General features: G+C 47.4%; 1 long non-coding RNA gene across 3 annotated transcripts; it reads left to right on the top strand.

The window, feature by feature from the left end:
- Positions 1-234: 234 nt before the first annotated feature.
- LOC118451862 lies at positions 235-9,727 on the top strand. Of its 3 annotated transcripts, none has more exons than XR_004841438.1 (3): positions 235-353; positions 1,484-2,727; positions 9,237-9,727. It is a non-coding gene; the product is annotated as an uncharacterized LOC118451862 (long non-coding RNA). The 3 variants fall into 3 exon arrangements; XR_004841436.1 differs by lacking the exon at positions 9,237-9,727 and adding an exon at positions 4,858-4,931; XR_004841437.1 differs by lacking the exon at positions 9,237-9,727 and having other exon boundaries at positions 1,484-2,994.
- Positions 9,728-20,652: the final 10,925 nt, after the last annotated feature.

Genomic DNA, 20,652 nt, shown 5'->3' with positions numbered 1-20,652 from the left:
ACCCCCCGCGGACCGCTCCCGGCTCGTCGCCTCTGGCAAACGGCGCTGGCAAAAGCGCTTGACCTCGTCCATGTCCCGCGAGTCGAGATCTGCACCACCTTTCCCACGGAAGAAAAGCCCCTGTCTGCCCCACACACACACACACACACACACACACCCCACACACACACACCCCCACACACCCCCACACCCACACCCCCCGGCGGCTGCAGGCTGGGCCCAAATAACGGGCGGCTGAGGGGGAAGCAGCAGAGGAGGCTGCGGAGCGCTTCTCCCGAAAGGTGTTTCCTGAGGAAATACAGCATGTCTTGGAATTGCAGGAAGAAAATAGTTGTTTTGTAATAAATACTCAGGTAAAGCCTTTGCTCGTAATGGGATTGCCTCACGAGGCGTCAGTCTCGCCTGTCGCTATGGCACATCCGTCTCGCAGGGGGAAGGGGAGCCAGGGCTGAGGTGCAGGGCTGGCTCCCAGCGCAGGCCACAGCCGCTCCCTTGCCTGCGAGGAGAGGCATCGTAACAGAGCCAGGAGCACAGGGGTTTCCTGCCCCGGAGGCTTTTTTTTTTCCTTTTTCCTGTGATAGGATTGAAGTGATAATTCTGCGCTCCTGTGGCCAAGCACCTTGGGTGGGAGAAAGGGCGTGGGGTGAGCTCCTGAGCTACAGCATGTGCATGATCCCGTCACCGAACCTCCGAGTTGCAAAATGGTGTGGAGAGGATGTGGGAGAAACAGGAAGGGATCAGTTTTCCTCCTAAAAGGAGGGAAAGGAACGGCATTGAAGGAATGAAGTATAAAACGCATTCCTTTCCCAAGATACAGCATAGGTTGTGTAGAATCTGTCAGCTGTGATAATAGTGTCACGGTATATATATCCGTTTCTCTGTCCCACCTGCTTCTGTACCATACTTGCATCCCAATATTTGCATTTTGGCACTTCTAATTGCTGCTATAGTGGTAGCCAATTAATTTGCCAATCTGCTTTCTGCAGATGGCGGTGTAGATTCACGTTCTAAATCTGGTGATGCACAATTTACTTCACTGTGAAGCTAGATAGTTACAGGATTTTAAGTCTGCTCTGTTAAGCTTTTTGTTTCCGGATACTGCTACTCTGCAAACCTGAACACTGAGAAAGGAAATGTTTGTCTAAGTAATGTAAATACAGTATAAATGTAGCAAATTTGAGCTCAGAACTATACCTGGATTTCACACACGTCGATTTCTTACCAACCTCTAGAGCCTGCTCAGAACTCTCCCTTCAGGTAGTGCCCGGTGATATTTCCCCCTCTCCCGTTGAAGCCGTTCCTGTTACTTTGTGCGAGCTCCCAGCTCCGTAGCTGGCAGCGAGCAGCCTCCCTCCCCGGGGCTGTGTGAGCCTGGCTAAGAACCGGCCCCTGCAGGGGTTTTTGGGGTTGCCTTTGCGTATCTGGGAGGTGAGGCAATACCAAGCAGTTTTATTTTTCCGATTAATTTGCCATTTCATTTCAGGCCCTGTATCCAGACCTGGTCTATTCTTCTCCTGGTTGGAACAGCTGTATTCCTGCTCCCTCTTCCAGAGCTTCTGACCGTTCTCTGAAGTTGCGTGTTGGAATAACGCACCTCTTGGCATCTTCAGCTCAACCTCTGACCAGCATCGTGGCTAGTCCTTCAGAATGGTGCCTCTTGGCTTCTTTGGCTCTTGACCTCATCACCAAGCCATTGTCTGTTGCATAGTTGTCATCGTGAAACACAATGCAAGCACAAGAGCAGAGTTTTAAACACCATGCCTATCTTGGAGAAATTGAAGGATGCAAAGAAGAAAATTTGTTCGGGATTGTATCAAAACCTTATGTGCTCCCAGACCTTGCTGTTGAAGAGCTGCCCTGTCAGAGTAGCCATAAGGTATTCAAATTTAGCGTTCTTGTAGAAATAAAAGAAATCAAAGTATGCAACAGCAACATTTAACTTTGGAAAGGGGAGCCATGCAAAACAAGGAGGTCTGTCAAAAGAATAGTGTTTAAGGGGTTGTAATGTGGAGGTTGCTTCAAGACACAAGTATTAGAAATGCAGCCCAGGGGCAGGTCACTTGTCAAAACACTCAAGAAGATCTCAGAAATAATGGTGGCCTTTAACAGAGTGGGAGAGGCTATCTGACGTTAAAAAACGCCTTCCTAGGAAAGAGAAGTTGTGTCCGAACAAAGAAAATAGAAAAGGCGATCTATCAAATGTAGAACTACTGTGTGGCAACCAGAACGATCTCAAAGAGAAACTTGCTGAAGGCGTAGAAAAATGTTTGTGTTCATTAGAATTAATATCTGATCACCTGCCATCTTACCAGCTTCGTCAAAAGCGTAACAAGAAGTGCTCAGGGAGAAATAAGGCTGTAGCAGAAAAGATGCCGCATTTCTGTTCACTGCAGAAGATTCTCCTCAGGGCAGAGCCTTGTCTTGGCGTGGGCATACATCGGAGGAACTGGAAATGTCAGTGGGGTTTAAGCTTTGAAGTGACCAATGAGATATTCAGGACCAGAATAGAAGGCTTAAAAGGAGCTGGGATGTGACATTACTTAGCTACTAGCAGTGGTTCCAGCTAGGTGGCCAGGATGCTGGTTTAACCGATCTCCAGGAATGACCTGAAGACCTACAGAAGAGAAGCCTGACCAGGCGGGTTGATCCAAGCCATGGGTACCAGAAAGCGTCGATCACCAGATGCACGTGGCATATTTGGAGTCAGCACAGCTCTTTCAGAGGAAGGTCAGTTCTCCAGATCTTGCCAGATGTTTCTGAGGGAGTCAAAAAGCAAATGCTTGTGGTTGATTTGATCGTCACAAAGCGCTTGAATTTTTAAGAAAGTTTTCCTCAGGTCCCTTGCCAAAGGTTCTTGAAACTATTCAGCTATAAGGTAAGATCGTGGATTAGCAGCTAGATAAAAGCTAGGAGGAATGGGGCAAGTAGCTTGTTCACTGGTGACAGTTTGTGACATGTCTTTTGCTACGTACTCATAACTCATCTAAGGAAAAAGAAAATAGCAAGGCGATGTAATTTGTGGGCGCTATATGTCATTTTTCACACTAATCAAAAGTGAAGCTGACTAGAAAGGGTTACTGAGTTGCATGACACCAGGTAACTGAGTAAATAGAACAGCAGATGAATTAAATTTTGATAAATGTCAAGTAATGCATACAGGAGAAAGAAAACGGTCGCAACGCCACATACGCAGTGGGCTCTTAGCTCACTCTGGTAACGTCTCCTTTATCCTCATGGGTGTTAAAAAAAGGAGGCAGGGAACATGAAGTAAATGCTGGGAATTGGCAAGATATAAATGAGGAATAAAACGGACGATACTGTCAGTGTATGAATTTTCACAGCCCTTCTGCATCATGAACACGGTGGTTCCGATCACAAGGGTATAAAAAGGTTACGAGATGAGGGGTGATCCAAGGTGTGGGGTGAGCCAAGGTGTTGAATGGCTTTTATTTGAGGAGATAGCAGGGGAGTTTGGAAAGGAGGACAGGGAGAAGGACTGTAATAATGATATTTAAAATGAGGAATGGTATGGAGAAGATAAATAGGAAAGATTATTTCGTGTTTCTTTTGCCATTACAACTAACAGGCACTGGGTGAAATTACCAGGCAGCAGGATTAAAGAGAAGGACATACATACATTTTCCACACACTGCACAATTAATTGTGCATCACCACCGCTGGCTTGTGGAGGTCAAAAATACGAATGAATTTAAAAAGGTGTTACGTAAATCGGTCAAGCAGCAGTTCCTCAAGGACTGCTAAACACAGGGTTGAGATTCAAACTCTGTTCCTGACCTAACCCACTTGGAGGGTGCGGGAGGCAAAGGATCACTGCGTGCTTCTGCTCCTAAGCGTTTGCTCCTCGCTCCTCGGAGAGTGGATGGACCTTCCACGTGACGTTGTGTGGCCTTTCCCTTTCCTACAGGAACGTATTTCCGGGTGCTCAGAGCCGAAGCGTAAAGCTGTGGAAAGCACCCCGGGGACATGGTCCTCTTGGGGATAAATGGGGTGTTCTGGGGAGTGTAGAGTCTGGAAGAAACAACGAAGTGTAAAGAGCATTGGCGATGACTGGCCATCGCGTAACGAGGTGCCGAAATGCAGCGTCCTCGATGGGGCTCCTGCAGTGGCCAGCGTGGCTCTCGATAAGTGCTGCAGCAATCCAAACGTACGGTTTGGAACAGCCTTTCCTTGCCAGGCTGTGCAGTCGGGGGGGGGGAGGGGAGCTGCAGAGGGAAGGGCTGGAGGGTCAGAACTTACCCTGGAGCCGCTCTTCAGACAAGGGTTGCCATTTGCTGAGCTTCTGCAGGCCACGTGTCTGCTGCTGATAATATTAATATATACAAGTGTTATTGAACAAAAGAATAGTAATAAAATACCAAACTTACAGCATATTCATTAAGATAATCAAGAAAAAGCAATGCAGACAGTATTTATGGGGATTTTTTTTGTAAGTCACAGAGAGGAAAAATGAATTCATTTAATTGAATTAATTTTCTGTTAGCATTACTAGGACGTTATAAAAATGTGGAGAGATTTGATAATATAAAATTACAGTTGTTCTGGAAGGTGTTAACGTTTTCCAAGGAGGAATGGTTAGAACTGAGCGGTAACTGCAGAGGAGTACAAGCTGCAGCCTGTGAGCCCTTACAAGCGAAGAAATTATTCAAAGTAACCTCATAAGCTAAGGACCTGCTGGTTTGATCTATGTGCTCTTACTGCCTCCAACAATGTATTTGCCTGCCCTGTGTTTCATAATCAAGGCCTGAATGCTAATAACCTGAAAAATGCAGCCTCTCTCCCGGTCTATTAAGCAGTACTGTGGTGAGCAGAAAACATTTTAAAATACTTTGCGTGCAGGAGCCCCTGTGAGCTGAGGGCATGCTGCGCTGGGAAACGGACGTGCGCTGCAGAGACGCCTACGGCGGTAAAAAGCGTAACTGGGAGCTGTGGTGCTTCGGGATGCTCTCAGGCTAGACGAGTGGAGGGGGCAAACACATTTGGGTCTTGTATGGGTGTAGGGCACGCATGGTGATGAAGGTAGGCGGGGAGGTTTACTGGCGGGCTTGCTGACTTCCCAGGCGCTGCACGCTGGCTCCCGAGTGCCTGCGGCGAGCTGCTCCGAGGCTGCTCCCCCATCGTCGTCTCCCACAGCACTCGCAGCCCCGGCACAGCTCTCTCTTCGGGTGGTTCCACTAAGTAGGATGGGTTCACTGATGAAATGCACAATAAACATTTTATTTTCTTTTTCCCTCCAGGCATTTTACTTTGCAAAGGGATAACTGGGTATTTATTTCCCTTTTTTTGTAATTCTACTGTGGAGTTGGAAATCTTAAGAGCCCCACACGTGGTATTTTTAGAACTAGCGTTCGTATTGTTACTGCCACGACATTTTTATCATTTAAACCGACACAAAAGTCTGAGCTGTTGTTCTAGTCAAGTATTTTGATCCCTTCAGAATCTGAAGCAAGTTTCTAAATGTTTAGATAACACCGAGATAAACATTTAGATAACATATCTAACTTAAACAAATGAAACATTTTATTAAATGTTTAGATAACATTTTAAATAAGTTTAGATATATTTGCTTATTTTCTGTGCGTAGTTTGACTCAAAGCTAAGGAAGAAGGCACTCTGTGAGAGACAATAGTTGGACATTGTCTAGTGGCAGAGCTAGAGACGAGATCTAAGGTGTGCACGGGGCATAGACCCAGCAGAGCAGATGATACCCAGGTCTGGAATGGCTTAAATGGAGCTCCCAAGGGGGAGGATGTGGGTGGGTGCGGGGGGAGGCTGAGCACCGAAATGCAGCGTCCTCGATGGGGCTCCTGCAGTGGCCAGCGTGGCTCTCGATAAGTGCTGCAGCAATCCAAACGTACGGTTTGGAACAGCCTTTCCTTGCCAGGCTGTGCAGTCCGGGGGGGAGAGGGGAGCTGCGGAGGGAAGCGCTGGAGAGTCAGAACTTACCCTGGAGCCGCTCTTCAGACAAGGGTTGCCATTTGCTGAGCTTCTGCAGGCCACGTGTCTGCTGCTGATAATATTAATATATACAAGTGTTATTGAACAAAAGAATAGTAATAAAATACCAAACTTACAGCATATTCATTAAGATAATCAAGAAAAAGCAATGCAGACAGTATTTATGGGGATTTTTTTTGTAAGTCACAGAGAGGAAAAATGAATTCATTTAATTGAATTAATTTTCTGTTAGCATTACTAGGACGTTATAAAAATGTGGAGAGATTTGATAATATAAAATTACAGTTGTTCTGGAAGGTGTTAACGTTTTCCAAGGAGGAATGGTTAGAACTGAGCGGTAACTGCAGAGGAGTACAAGCTGCAGCCTGTGAGCCCTTACAAGCGAAGAAATTATTCAAAGTAACCTCATAAGCTAAGGACCTGCTGGTTTGATCTATGTGCTCTTACTGCCTCCAACAATGTATTTGCCTGCCCTGTGTTTCATAATCAAGGCCTGAATGCTAATAACCTGAAAAATGCAGCCTCTCTCCCGGTCTATTAAGCAGTACTGTGGTGAGCAGAAAACATTTTAAAATACTTTGCGTGCAGGAGCCCCTGTGAGCTGAGGGCATGCTGCGCTGGGAAACGGACGTGCGCTGCAGAGACGCCTACGGCGGTAAAAAGCGTAACTGGGAGCTGCGGTGCTTCGGGATGCTCTCAGGCTAGACGAGTGGAGGGGGCAAACACATTTGGGTCTTGTATGGGTGTAGGGCACGCATGGTGATGAAGGTAGGCGGGGAGGTTTACTGGCGGGCTTGCTGACTTCCCAGGCGCTGCACGCTGGCTCCCGAGTGCCTGCGGCGAGCTGCTCCGAGGCTGCTCCCCCATCGTCGTCTCCCACAGCACTCGCAGCCCCGGCACAGCTCTCTCTTCGGGTGGTTCCACTAAGTAGGATGGGTTCACTGATGAAATGCACAATAAACATTTTATTTTCTTTTTCCCTCCAGGCATTTTACTTTGCAAAGGGATAACTGGGTATTTATTTCCCTTTTTTTGTAATTCTACTGTGGAGTTGGAAATCTTAAGAGCCCCACACGTGGTATTTTTAGAACTAGCGTTCGTATTGTTACTGCCACGACATTTTTATCATTTAAACCGACACAAAAGTCTGAGCTGTTGTTCTAGTCAAGTATTTTGATCCCTTCAGAATCTGAAGCAAGTTTCTAAATGTTTAGATAACACCGAGATAAACATTTAGATAACATATCTAACTTAAACAAATGTTTAAACATTTTAAATGTTTAGATAACATTTTAAATAAGTTTAGATATATTTGCTTATTTTCTGTGCGTAGTTTGACGCAAAGCTAAGGAAGAAGGCACTCTGTGAGAGACAATAGTTGGACATTGTCTAGTGGCAGAGCTAGAGACGAGATCTAAGGTGTGCACGGGGCATAGACCCAGCAGAGCAGATGATACCCAGGTCTGGAATGGCTTAAATGGAGCTCCCAAGGGGGAGGATGTGGGTGGGTGCGGGGGGAGGCTGAGCAGGGCAATTAAGGCCATTTTAGAGAATGCAGGTGGCCGCTGTGGCCAGGAAGATTGCAAGGATTTTTATGAAAGTGAGTTCAGTGAAGCCCATCAGAAAATGAGATTTGGGGTTCTGAGCCTGGGGAAGAGATGGCCGTCCGGCAGCGGGGCAGCAGGAGGAGGCAGCGGATGCTGGGGGTACTGGAGAGCCACCCCCCGAGCCGCCTGGGTGAGGCTGACCTTCGTTTCCATCAGCTCTGACTGCAGCATGCCAGACCCTGCTGCAGCCAAAGAGCTGGAGCTCTATCCGTTCGCTTGAATTATTCTTCTGTTAATAAGATGAGCCTGAAGAAAATATTCCTAGGCTGAGTTGCCTTTTGGGACTGCGTTTTGTGTGTCTTGGCTGGGGTGTTGCTCTGACTCACTCCAGACTTTTTCCTCTTTTTAAATAGTGGAAATAGCGCTGTAGAGTTAATTTTTTTATATATAATTAGGTATAGAATAATGAATGCTGCGTAAAGGAACCTGCTGATTTAATAATCTGTTCAGCATTGCAGAAAATTAGTGATTTTAAAAGTATATCATTAAATATTCTCAGGTACCATTTCCTTCCAACTGCAGCAGAATGAAGCTTTTTTTTTTTTTTGCATGTATTACAAGTTTGTATTTTTTTGCAAACATTTGAATACAGAACTTAAATTAGCCCAGACTTTCAGTATGTACTTTAAAAACTGATTAACATGCTCCATCTGTTGGTAAGCTGAGCAACTGTCAAAGCGAGCAGCAGAGCCTACCAACATTTCCACATAGACTTGTCAGCCTGCAAGTGAAGTGGCAAGCTATTAATACCAAAATAGCACTCTGGCAGGGGAACGGGGGGGGGGTGGGTTCAATACGATCGTTCCAGCTCGTGGATGAGAGAGATGCTTGGAGTGCAGCTGCCTTGCAGGGCGGCTGCCGCCCCCGCAGCGCTGTGGCTAGTGAGCGTGTCGGTCGCCCATTTCAAGAACAGTGGTTTAGGGAGCCCCCGTCGCGTTCCGTTTCAGCGCGTTATGCGTAGCTGTGAGTGCTCCTTATGGAGCATCCTCCTGAGATCTGTCTCGGGGTGGGGTGGGTTGCCCCCCGTGCGGTCACAGGCTGGATTTCTGTCAGCTGCAGAAAGGCGTGTATCGCAGAAACGTGAATCTTTGAAACCCCTTATTTGCCATTTCTGGGTTGAGCAGCTACTGATACTTTGGTTACCGTTGTCCGATTGGTTTGTCTGCAGGTTTGAGAGCAATAACTTTTATGGTTTGTTCGCATAAACCTGGGGCGCGGGTAAATTACGTATTTTAATTAAACTCAGCAGCAGTCTATCCCCAAGTCAACGCTGTAAATGTGTGTTCAGATGAGCGTATCTGGCAGTGCACACTCACACAGCAGGCAGCAGAAGAGCGAGACGTTTCCTCCTGTTAAAGCAAAACAGCACCGCATCAAGATGAGGTAGTGACATACAGTGATAGATCACAGGCAAACCAGCCTGCCAGTACACCCTACCACCTGACACGGGGTTGGGGTCACTGTATGCTTTCCTGACAACTCTTCCTTCATTTGAGATTTTATCAAAACTCATTACAGCAAGGAGGCAGATTAAGCAATGGTTTGAGGTTTATTAATGACATCTGTCTTGGGAGAGACTGCGTGGCTTTCGAGGGTAAAATGATCTGCCTTGTCAAAATCACAAATGGCTTCCACCGCTTTCCGAAAGCTCAGGTGCTGCTTCCCTTGTATGGCTCTGGAGGAAGGATGGAGCAGCAGACGGCTACCGCTAGAGAGTGCATAAAAAGAAGAGGAAAAAGCTACAGAAGCTCAGATCTTCACACCCAGGCACACGTGCGTACCTGCGTGTATATGCCCATGTCTCACGTGTACATTGGAAGAAAGCGATGCATATCACCCAGCCAAATTCTGTGCTGCTGCTTTTCCTGCCTTATTTTTAGTTAGTTTGCTGTATTTGAATGACTGTATAGAGACTCCTATCGTGTATCAAAAGCATCTTCTATCCTTGGAGTAACGGCAAGAAGGGGAACTACCCAGCGTGAGGTCCGACGGGCAGCCCATCGGTTCAGGCTTCTCTTTTTAGTGCATCCCTGGGTAGATTTACTCAGCAAGGTGTCATTTTATAGGGATTGGGGGCAACAAGCAGTAGGAGTTAAAGCTATGCAAACCCAGTCAAATACAGGGGAAAAAAAAAAAAAGAAAATAGATGGGAGGGAAAGCTAGAAAGAAAACAGAAGAGTGGGGGAAGAAAGACTGAATGGATTGTGATAGCTGCGTCAAGGTAGGGAGTAGTGGCAGGGGGGTCCAGGAGGCACAGAAGCACTTTCTTGGTTCTGAGCTTGATTCGTAAGCATCTCAGCTACATCTTTCCCATCTCTGAAATAAAATGTAACTTTGGCTGCAGAGGATAATTAAGGCATGTTGATTTCTGAGGAAAATGTTTGCTTTTCTTTCTTAAGGGGAGAGATGGCACTTGGAACAATTGAAAAGAAGGCGCGATAGAATCAGTACTTTTTTATATAGCTGAAATGGTATTAAATTGATTTATGGACATCTTGAGATTTAGAAATCTTTCTGAGAATACGTCATTTGGAGTGAGGTATCAGAGTCAATCTCTTATAACGTGTTGCATTGGGAAAACAAGCCAAGGGAGGTCTGGGATGGACTCGTCAAATGGCAGCACCTTCTGAAGAAAAACTCCTCTAAAGAGTACACCTGCATCCAGGGAATAGTGTTTGGCTGGAAGCTCCTACTCGGGTCAGGAGCGGAAGCACATCTGTTCACGAGAAGCAGCTGGGGAGATTCAGTGCAGAGTTTGGCATTTTGCAAAAAGGTGTTTTCTCTAAATAGCTTTTCCACGTAAGTTTGTTTTCTTGTTCAAGGGAAGCAGTCGCAGTCACGTATGCAGCTCTGAGGGGCCTGTGGAATTCCTTTAATAACAGATGACATTTGCAGCAAGGATAAAACCCACAACCGTTGGCAGGAACTCCTACAGGAGCAAATAATTATTGAAAAGGCAAAGCATTGATTTAGGCTCCCTGTTGGCGATGCAATACCCGAGCACCGTCTGTGTGGGAAACGAACACTGCACTGGCAGTGGCTTTGTACCTGAGCTTCGGAGAGGAGCGGCGAGGGTGGCTGCTCTGCTCAGCTCCTCCCAGAGGAACTCCTGGGAGATGCAAACTGAACTGGGCAGGTGCCAAGAGACAAAAATGCCCCTTTTTCCCCTAGAGCAAGAGTGCTTGTAGAAAGGGGCGAGCATTGCTGCTTCCAGATCTCCCTGCAAAGAGACGAACGCCAAAGGAGCAGAGCTGCAGCCCGGTCCGAGTGGGGCTGGTAAAGAAGGCAGGCTGGGGTGCCCGGCTGGAGCGGGCCCCCGGGGTGAGATCCAGATCTGCCTAACGGAGTAAATTACGGGCTGCCCCTCAGAACAGTGCTTGTGAGCATTCCCACGTATGCCTGGGAAGCTTTCAGAAGGGAACGTCACTCCGTGCCCCGTGCAGGAGGAGGAGAGCTGGTTGTAAACCCTGCAGACAGCCCGGAGGAGACAAAAAAATACCCGTGGAGATGGGTGTAGCTGTGACCCCTGAGGAGGTGGAGAAAGCTTTTGGGGATTCCCTGCTTCTAGAGGGAAAAGGTTGCAGGCGCCGTGAGAGGCAACTGTGGCTCAGCAAGAGCGAAGACAAGGATTTTGGTGCAGTGGTGGCGTGGGTCTTTTGTCTCACGGCGTGGCTGTGGTTTCGCGAAACATTCCTCTTCAATTACTCTTTTGTTTTGTTGCTGGGGAACACAAGCAGAGAAGGAAAATAATAATTTAAATTTAACTCTGCTAAATATAAATGAGATTCCATGGGACAAAGAAAAGACTTCTCTAGCTTGAGGGGGTGTTGCTGTGCCAGATTTCAAAGGCCCTACTACAGCCAATAAAATTCTTGGAACAGCTTAGGAAAAAAACTGTAAGCGTTTTTATCAAATTTTTTTAGGCAATGCAAATACAGCCGTTGCCTCCAGGAGTGCATATGATCGTTCTGGAAGTCCCACACCAGTACATCCGTGTGTTGCTAATTGCTGCTGGATTGATTTGTGGGAATTAGAGAGAGTCCAGGATCATACACGTTTCAGGCCATACCCTTTAAGTTTTGAGAAATTTTATATGTTACCTCACTTTCCCCGGATGATTATGGTCACATTCTATACATTTAGCTATTCCAAGGGCAGGTTCTCTCTATTTTTGCTCTCCTCAGGACAATGAAGCCCTTTCCCAACTCTGGTTGCTGGAATTGCCTTCATATCAAGACTGCATCTGCAAGATTATGCTTGTAGACTTAATTTAACTCTTATTTCAGGAGGTTCAGAAAGATTGTAGACAATTCTCCATTATATAAGCATGTCTTATTCAAAAAACCCCCTTCTGTCTGGTACACTGTGTTATACTGAGGTACTTTTTGATAAATGGGTGTTGGTTTCAAACAGACTGTCATGAAACATCTTTTAAAAAAGATTAATTTGATAATATGAGTGCTGCTACAATAGTTGGATTTATGAAGTGGTTGGGGTGGTGGCAGGTTTATGTTTGTTGTTGCCTGTACTAAATTTAATAATGGCTTGGGGCCAAGATTTTAAGCCATTTAAGCATCCCCAGCTTCATCAGGGAACCTTCTGCTCTATACACCAAAAAACCCATCAGTTTTGCCATATGTAAAGGTTCACGTCACAAAATCTCTCTTTATTGCTTCTGGAACCAGTCCTATAAGGAGCGCTGCTAAGTCGCCGGGAACCGCATAGGAGCTGGGCATATCCTGCATTTCACAGACTAACGCACCCGCTTGTGGAGCTCGGGTTGAAATGTGCCCAGTGCCCTGCCCGAACTCCTGTGGTACAGAGGGGCTCTGTGCTCTGCCCACCGCAACGGGACCCTAAGTTTTAAAGATTTTTTTTTTTTTTTTTTTTTTTTTTTTCCACTCCAGCTGCTGAGAGCTGGTCTGGCGAGGAACAGTTGCATCTTGGAGAGGTGATCTGACGTCTTAGTCCGCAGCGCCTGCTGGCTGTGCCCCCGCCTGGCATCAGCACTAGATGGTGCCAGGCACCGCCGCGCGAGGGATAGCAGATCCAATTGCACAAGCACCGAAGCAAGACTTTCCATCTGTATTGAAGAGCTATAAAACTCTGCTGCAAGCAATGCTCATCAATTAAGGCATAAGTACTAGGTTAAGATAAAATCAGCAATTAAGGCCAAACGCTTATTAGGGATTAAGAGATTCAATGAGAGCTCACTGGGCCGTGAGGAGTAGTGCTGGAGCCTGGCTAATTCTTTCGCTTTTCCCAACACACCCCCAAATGGCTGCTGCTGTTTACCACTCGTGCTCTGGGAGACAACTGGAAACGGCAATTCTGAGGGAAGAGCTCTGCAACGCAGAGTACAAGCCAGCGACTAAGATCCGTGTATCTGAGTGCAGGAATACCGCTGTCTCGATAGGCCAATTCCTTCTGCTGTGTGCACACCTCGTTCAGTTTGCGGTGATGATTCCTGGTTTAGGTGGGTTTGGGGTTTTTTTTGGAGACCAAGGCAGCCACAAACTGAGCGTCAGAGATTGTTGCTCTGTGTGTCAAACCATGACCTGAACTTGAAAGATGCTTTTGTATTTTAAGTATATTTTAAGAGTGCCTTTCTTTGTCATAAACAAAAAAACCACAAGTTATTATTACACGATGTGGATTGGAAAGCACTCGTTATCATACTTGAGAATCTCATGTATTTATTTCTTCACAGTCGAAACCCCAGGATTTTAATGATAAACTACTGATCAGAATTTTGGCAGATTTTCTTTATTGCTCTAAGAGGAATTGGCACTCCAGTATAGGAAAAGCAGGAGTTTATTGAGCTGAGGACTAGAAGAGCTGTCTGTGTGCATTGTGCATTAACATTTCCAATTATATGAAATGTGTGCATTTCTAATTTAATTTACGTGTCAATAAAATAGCAGCCATTGCAACAGTTGGCATTTACTGCCCCTCCGGCACAGAGCTGTGCTCAACCCGACTCCCGGTATGCTCGTCACCTAATACGGGGGTCCTCTTCCCTGGGACTTCGCTGGTCTGGGGAGCACAGACAGCCTGGGCAGGGGAGGAAAGGAAGGAGAAAAGAGGGAACTGCAGCAATCTCCCAGCTCACTGATGCGCCTGGGTACGGATCAGGCGGGTATGGTTTCCTGGAGATGCTGGAGTCCTTCCTTAACAGGATAGGGTGCAGACTTCAAGGTGGACTAGGTGACTTCCCATGTCCCTTCCAGGTCTGTTAATCGCTGTAGTAAAATCCTGGTCTCTAATCTTAAGGAAAATGGAAGTGGACATAGTGTAGATGCTCCCCCAAAGGCAAAAGAAATATCAAGCCAGGTTAAGGAGAAGCTGACACAGGTCAGAAACGTGATACGTTTTCAAGAGCAAGTTGTTCTGTTAAGTCCAGGGAGGTGCTTGCGTCCTTGGGAGTTAGAGCTGGCCTGAAGTACCAGGTCTGTCCAGGGCAGTGAAAAACTGAACAGTCTTTGATGTGCTAAATTAGGTTACAAATTATTTAAATAATGCTTCCAGAGAAAACTCCAATGTCCTTACCACTGTGAATATGACTCTTCCTACTCTTGCCTTTGCTCCCTGTCCTCTGCCCCACGCTCGCTTCAAATTTTTCCTTGCTCTTTAAGTGCCAAATTGCTTCCCTCCCATCACTCCATTTTATTTTTTTTTTTAAGCGTTCAGTCCAATTAAGCCCTCTGAGCCAAGAGATGCAGAACAAGAGGGTCAATTGTGCTCCCACTTCCATGGGGTGAGCCCGGAGTAACTCCAGTGCATACACTGCAGTAAATTTCCATTAGCTTCAGCAGAGTCGCTCTGGACCAGCAGTTCAGGGTGAGCTGCCTCGGAGCATCAGAAGGGCACTGGAGAGAAGCCGCTACCGCGAGGAGCTTCTCACGGGGAGCTCTTACAGGAATGAGAAAAGGAAAATGCCGTGGGAGACAGCTAGGCTGCCTCATTACCAGCAGCATGCCCTTGTGAATGCTGCTGTGGAGGGGGCGCATGGTGTCAGGCTCTGTGTGGGAGAGGAAAGGGGGGACAGATGGACGTAGGGAAGCGTCTTGAACGGCCGTAGCTGCTTTCCCTCTCTGGGAAGTACCTTCACTGGTGTCCCCCTGCCTTCCTTTACAGTGCCCGTGGCACACACATGAGCTTCCCAGGGAGCAGAGCAGGCATTGCAGCACTTGCTGGCTGTGGTGGTGCAGTCAGCTGGGATGGAGTCAATTTTCTTCCTAGTAGCTGGTATAGGGCTGTGTTTGGGATTCAGTGCTAGAAGAATGTCAATAACACCCTGATGGTTCAGTTGTTGCTGAGCAGGGCTTACACCAGTCAAGGACTTTTTCATCTTTCCATGCTCTTCCAGGGGCACAAGAAACTGGGAGGGGGCATGGCCAGGACAGCTGACCCCAACTGGCCCCAGGGCTATTCCAGTCCATATGACATCATGCTCAGTGTAGAAACTGGGGGAAGAAGAAGGAAAGGGGGGGACGTTCGGAGCAATAGTGTTTGTCTTGTCACCTGTAAAGGCGTGTTTTAATTACAAAGTGAGTCTTAGACTGCTGCTAGACATACATCATTCTTAGACATAAAGTGTTGACCAAGTCTGAGACTTAAGAATGGACCCAGCTGCACCTCAATTCCTCTCTGACAAGGAGTTTAGGAAGCAAGGGGGTCTACTCTGAACCTCCGGACTCCACGGGAGGGTCCCCCTTATCCCCTGCATCCACGGTCTCTCTGTGAATCATTTGAACTCGAGTGTAACTTGATTTTCCTTTGTGTGCTTCGTCCATGCAGTAGCAGAGTGAACCTTGCCATTTTCAAAACTAAGTCGCTATTTTGATTAAAACAAATTTTGATGAATCACGTTGTTGATCAACTGATGGTTGAGTGCCATTGAAATGTCACAATCCAGTCCTGTGATTTGCCATAAAGGCACAAATAAATTCTAAACTGCTACTAAATCAAAATAGTGTAAAGTCACTCATTCGTGACACTGACTGGGAGAGACAGGAGTGGTCTCGTCAGGACTCAACCGCTCCCTTCCTGAGAGCAGAGCGGGGCTGGTGCCTTCCAACCTCCCTCCCGTCCTTGGAGGGCATGCTGGAAGTTCGGTTCTTGTTCCTCTGATGAGGAAAGTGATAGAGCTTTTCACAGCAATTGGTTTACTTTTGTGTCTTCTAAATCCTTTTTCCAGTGGACTGTGGTTGGCATCAAGAGCATTCCTGGGGGGAAGAGAGAGATCAGGAGGAAAAATGACTGTCAGGGCTGCTTCAGCAATGGGCCTAATTTAATGGGATGGCTGCAGCCCAGGTGGGAGGTTGAGTAGTGAAGTGATGCAAGTCAGAGAAGAGAAGATAGGTCATGTAAATAACATCGTCCAGTGTGTTTACTCTGAGCAAGCAGAATGTGAGTCAGGCAGAAATCTGTCTTTGTCAGGGACTCCTGCTGATCCATTTCTCCATGGATCAGCCGCATGTAAAGTTAATCTGCTTATGCAGCAGCTGAGAAACTAAGATGCCCTCAATGCCCTCATCTCATCCCTGCATCTAGCCAGAGTCTCAAAATACCAGGGGAGCGCAAAGTCCATCTATGTTCGGGGTGTGACCACCCCGTATCCCTCTCTTGTTGCCTCTTCTCTACCGCAAGCCATTGGGTGGGACAGGCTTGAGGGGGGGTGCCCACGTGGGGTACCGAGACTCCCCCAGGCAGCACCTTGCGTGAGGCTGCGTTTGCCCGTTTCCTATTCCAAGCCACAGCGGGGAGGACCGACGGAGCGGATAGGGATGTCCAGTGCCAGGGCTGGTAGAGGTGTACCGGGCAGGCTGGGGCAGGTGGGGAGCAGCGTCCCCAGGACTCCTGTGACCTTATCCCAGCCTGACAGGCGAATTACCCCAGCCACTATGGGCTGATGTGCTCGGCAGAGGGAACCCTGGGCCATCGGGTTTGACCAGCATCAGTGCGTGCCCCGGGGCATAACCACAGGGCTCAGACACCACGATATGAAAAAGGAGAAAACCTCTATTTTTGTCCTAATTTAAACTCAGCTAAAGTGTGTAGGTTGTGAGATTCAGTGTCATGTTTGTAAACATGAGTAACAAATGTGTAATTTAATCGGCTTCCTTTTTTATTTCTTTCACTTAGAGTATCATTTAGAATATCTCATCCTTTGTTTTATAATAACATTTATAGTAACATTGCAAGGGCCAGTCAGATTTAATCCATGATGCTTCCCGCTGATTCACTGTTGATTTCTAGGTAGAATCACTGAGAGATAATTTACATTAAATACAGTTATTATTTACTGCACACCACACTGACCTGTGTTCCTCGTCACCTTGCCTGTATTATGGGCCAGTACCATTACTTTCCCCTTGTAATCCAGTGCTACCTTCAGGTCCACGGAAGAGACGATACGGTGGCTGTTTAATTCACGGCGAACTCATCAAGGTCTGTACTCCCGTAATTTCCTGTAACGAACGCTCACAAGGTCATTGCTATGGGAATGATTCACGTTAGGCTCCCGGGGACGCTGCTACCTGCTCTTGCAGAGCTCTGCAGCATCAAGCTCTGCGTTGGGCACCTTCCAATTCCAGTTTGAAATATCTGTCTGGGCAAACCCGCTGACAGTCAGGACACTCCTTTTGGGCTGCACCACAACAGAACAGGTCCCCTTTGAAGGGACCGTTTAGCAGACTGAGGGAACGCTGTATTTCCACGGTGAAGCATTTGGGATCGGGAGGTGCCGGGGTCGGTTGGCGCACGTGCAGGCGCATCCTTGGCTTCCCTGTTGTAGCTGGTTTTCTCTGGTCTCAGCCACACACACGCCTGTTTATTTAGCTTTGCCCTCTGGAAGAGGACCATAGCCAGCACCTCCTGAAAATGCTTCTTCCCGATTGCTTTTTTTTTCCAGCCATATTTTAGCAGAACGGTAGGTCAGCCAGTGAGACCTCTCTGACTTTCAGCTAGTGTATCCTAAGAAGGACCTTGTTTTTCTAAGCCCCCCTCTTCCTCACAACCCTGGAGATTTTTCCATACAGCAACATCCAGTTCTCATCACCTGAACTCCTTCAACAGACACTCAGTCTCAAAAAGTTAATTGGATTAAAGTGTTTAAAAAATCACTTTCACAGTGAGACATGAGCAGAAAGCAAGATGCTTCTCTTCATTTATGAAAGCAAGAGTCATGTATTATATCAGTTAATTGCTTCAACTAAAACTTGGATGATTCAGTTACTTCAGAGCGACTGGGATTTTGTAATAAACCCTTCAGGTTAATGGCATGGTGGTGCATGAAGGTGTGCAGCAGGCTGCGCGTCGGCAGGGCTGTATGCACAGGGCTGCTGCCATCAGCCGTGTCCCGGGCGGTCCCGGGTGCTGCTGGAGGTGCCTTCAGCCAAAGAGCAGGCGCCAAGGGCACGATCCTGCTGTGGATAAAGGCAGGAGCAAACCGCAGGCGGCCAGAGAGGAGTAATTATTCCTGGGGACCTCTTCCAAAAAGGTCATCCTCAGATGGTTTCAGTGCAGCCTCTTAAGCCCGCTCCTCAAGACTGTTTCTGTTACAGTGATCTACATTTTTAGCCCAGTTTTTCCGCGAAGTGAAGCTTTACAGTCACACCGCCTGTCTGCAGGTCCCCCTCTGACAGCTTGCCTGCCTCTTGTCCGCCTGTGGCAGAAGCGTGCAGCTCCTCAAAGCCTCATGTTCCTCAGCGTGCTGAGAAAATTGATAACTGTTGTCAGACAGGCATAGAGTAATTTTCCCATTGAGCTGAAGGGTGAGGGAAGGGCTGGAGCCCCATCAGGAGGCGTATGTAGGGGCAGAACACAGGCGCTTCGGAAATCAGGGGTCGTTAGTTCTTCTGTTCGCTGAATTACTGTTCTTTCTCCCCAAAGAACAGGTAGGGGTCCAGACGCTCTCAGCTGCCTCCTTAGAGATATTTTTGCATGTAAGCAGGGCTGTACCCGTAATGTACCTCTCATCCAGTCCTTTCTCAGCCTGAATCCTTCCTCCCAGTATCTCCACAACCTGCGCTGCTGGGACCTGCCGTGCTCTGCGCCAGGATCGGGCAATGGGCACTTTCCGTGCTGGAGAACGGGGGCTCCGTCCTGGCTGTGCCCCACGTGCCGGCAGTCACCTGCAGCCGGGCTCCGCCATGGGGTGGCCCCTATGCGTCCCCACTCGCTCGCACTTCACCCTGCCGAGTGAAGAGCAGCGTGAACCCCTTTCTCTTCACAAGCAGGTTCTTTAATTCATTTCTTTTTAAGGCTGGATTAAATTGCCGAGAGCCCTTGAGCACAGATTCCGATGGCTCTGATCTTGCCGCGTATGCTGAAGCTGAGCTGCCAGGGTGTCGCAGCACCCCGTGCTTGCAGAGGAGCCCGTTCATCTGCAGGGCGAAACACTGCTGACAGCTTTACTTCCCCACCGCTGCAAGGTTTTTATTCCGGCCATTCCGCTGTGCTGACTTTCGGTGTCTTTGTGCCAAGTTTGACCTTGGGGCCTCCCTTTAATTTGGGCCAGACATTCAAATTATTGGTAGAAGTTCTGAGACACACCGACAAATCTTCCTGTGTACTTTAGATTTATGCGTGATTTCGAAGCAAAGGTCAATTGTTCCACAGTGCTTGGAGGGACTGTTTATTCAGATGTACAAAATGATTCATTTTTAGCATTAGACAATCAACTGCTTGTTCATCAGTTTTCTATGGAGAAGAAAGAAGACACCTCCCCCCGACGAGTCCTATCCTGTTGCACTAACCCAAGATCCAGCATCTGCAAGACTGGAAAATGCTTTGGAATGCAGTATCTTTTTTCTTTACAAGTCTACTTGCTTGTGATATACTGCAATATTTTTCAAAAGTTAACACTGTTGAAGTTTACTTTTAAAATTATTTACCCCAAAAGACAGTGGGGGAATAGGACAGGATAGGAACAGGCTCCTGAGGTACCCACCAAGTGGCATCAAGCATATGAGATTATACTGGAAGATGTTACGGTTTCTCAGTGGGGACTCTTATGTACGTTTTGTTATGGTCACAGTGCAGTTGTATTAATCTAAAAAGCTAATCATCACCTTCGCTTTCCACCCATGGGATAGCTAAAGCTTTACTCAGTGCAAAGATTTGTGAGGATACCTGGCCATGACCTGCAGGGATCAGTGGAACTGGATTGGTTTTGCCACCTTGGCCGTTTTGTCCTGGTTCAGTCTAAGGTGAGGGGAGGCACTTTGAGAGGGCTCTGTCTGTACCCCACGTTGACGCTGAAGAGGGTCAATATGCAGAGAAGTGGAATGTGTTCCTTGGCTCAAGACTGGGCTGCAAGCCTGGATTGCCGGGCAGTAAGAACATCAAATGCCGTCTAAGCCATGGCTCCGAGCCACAGTCCGCATTTTCTTCCAGCAGTATTGAAATGCTTCCCTCTGTCTAGACTATTTCATGTCCTTTTCAGTGCCTCTTTTATGCCCGGAATTTTGTGGCAGAAGCCTGGGAGCTAATACCCTTGGCCTGGAGAAACACCCCGTTGAGACAAAGAGAAGCGTTAAGGTTGTTTGCGCTCATTAAGGTTGTTTGCTCGCATGCAGTGTGGTACCCATAAAGAACAATTCCTGCCTTTCCGAGGCCATCTTGTCTCATACATAGTTTATGTAAATATTCTGAAAGCAGTTTTGTATCTAGCTGCTAGTGAATCCACTCATTTCCTTCTGCATCTCGCTGAACACAGAATCAGAAGAGTTAAGTTCCTTGTCTGGTAGAGGACATGCTCAAAACTGCTGGTTCAGAAAGATGTGCCTCCAGCACCTTGTTGTGTTGTGTTTATTAAGGATTGGATTCTTGCAGACCTGTCCTTCAAGTGCTGAGCTCTTCAGCTGTGATCTAGAAAAGTGCTTAGCAGCGTGCTCAGAATTAAGCACCTTATTCAGGAGTTGGCTGAACTGGGTCAGAATTCGCCATGCCTTGCGGGAACAAGCCTACGCTGCACAAAACACACAAGGGTACATCAAGTCCAACAAAGTAACTAGGGCCAGCTCCTACCTGGTTTAGCTCCGGTGTGATTGACCTGTTGGCT

This window comes from Egretta garzetta, unplaced genomic scaffold (assembly GCF_000687185.1).
Source record: "Egretta garzetta isolate BGI_Z169 unplaced genomic scaffold, ASM68718v1 scaffold862, whole genome shotgun sequence".
Classification (NCBI taxonomy): Eukaryota; Metazoa; Chordata; class Aves; order Pelecaniformes; family Ardeidae; genus Egretta; species Egretta garzetta.
This window is presented reverse-complemented; position numbering and strand designations above follow the sequence as displayed.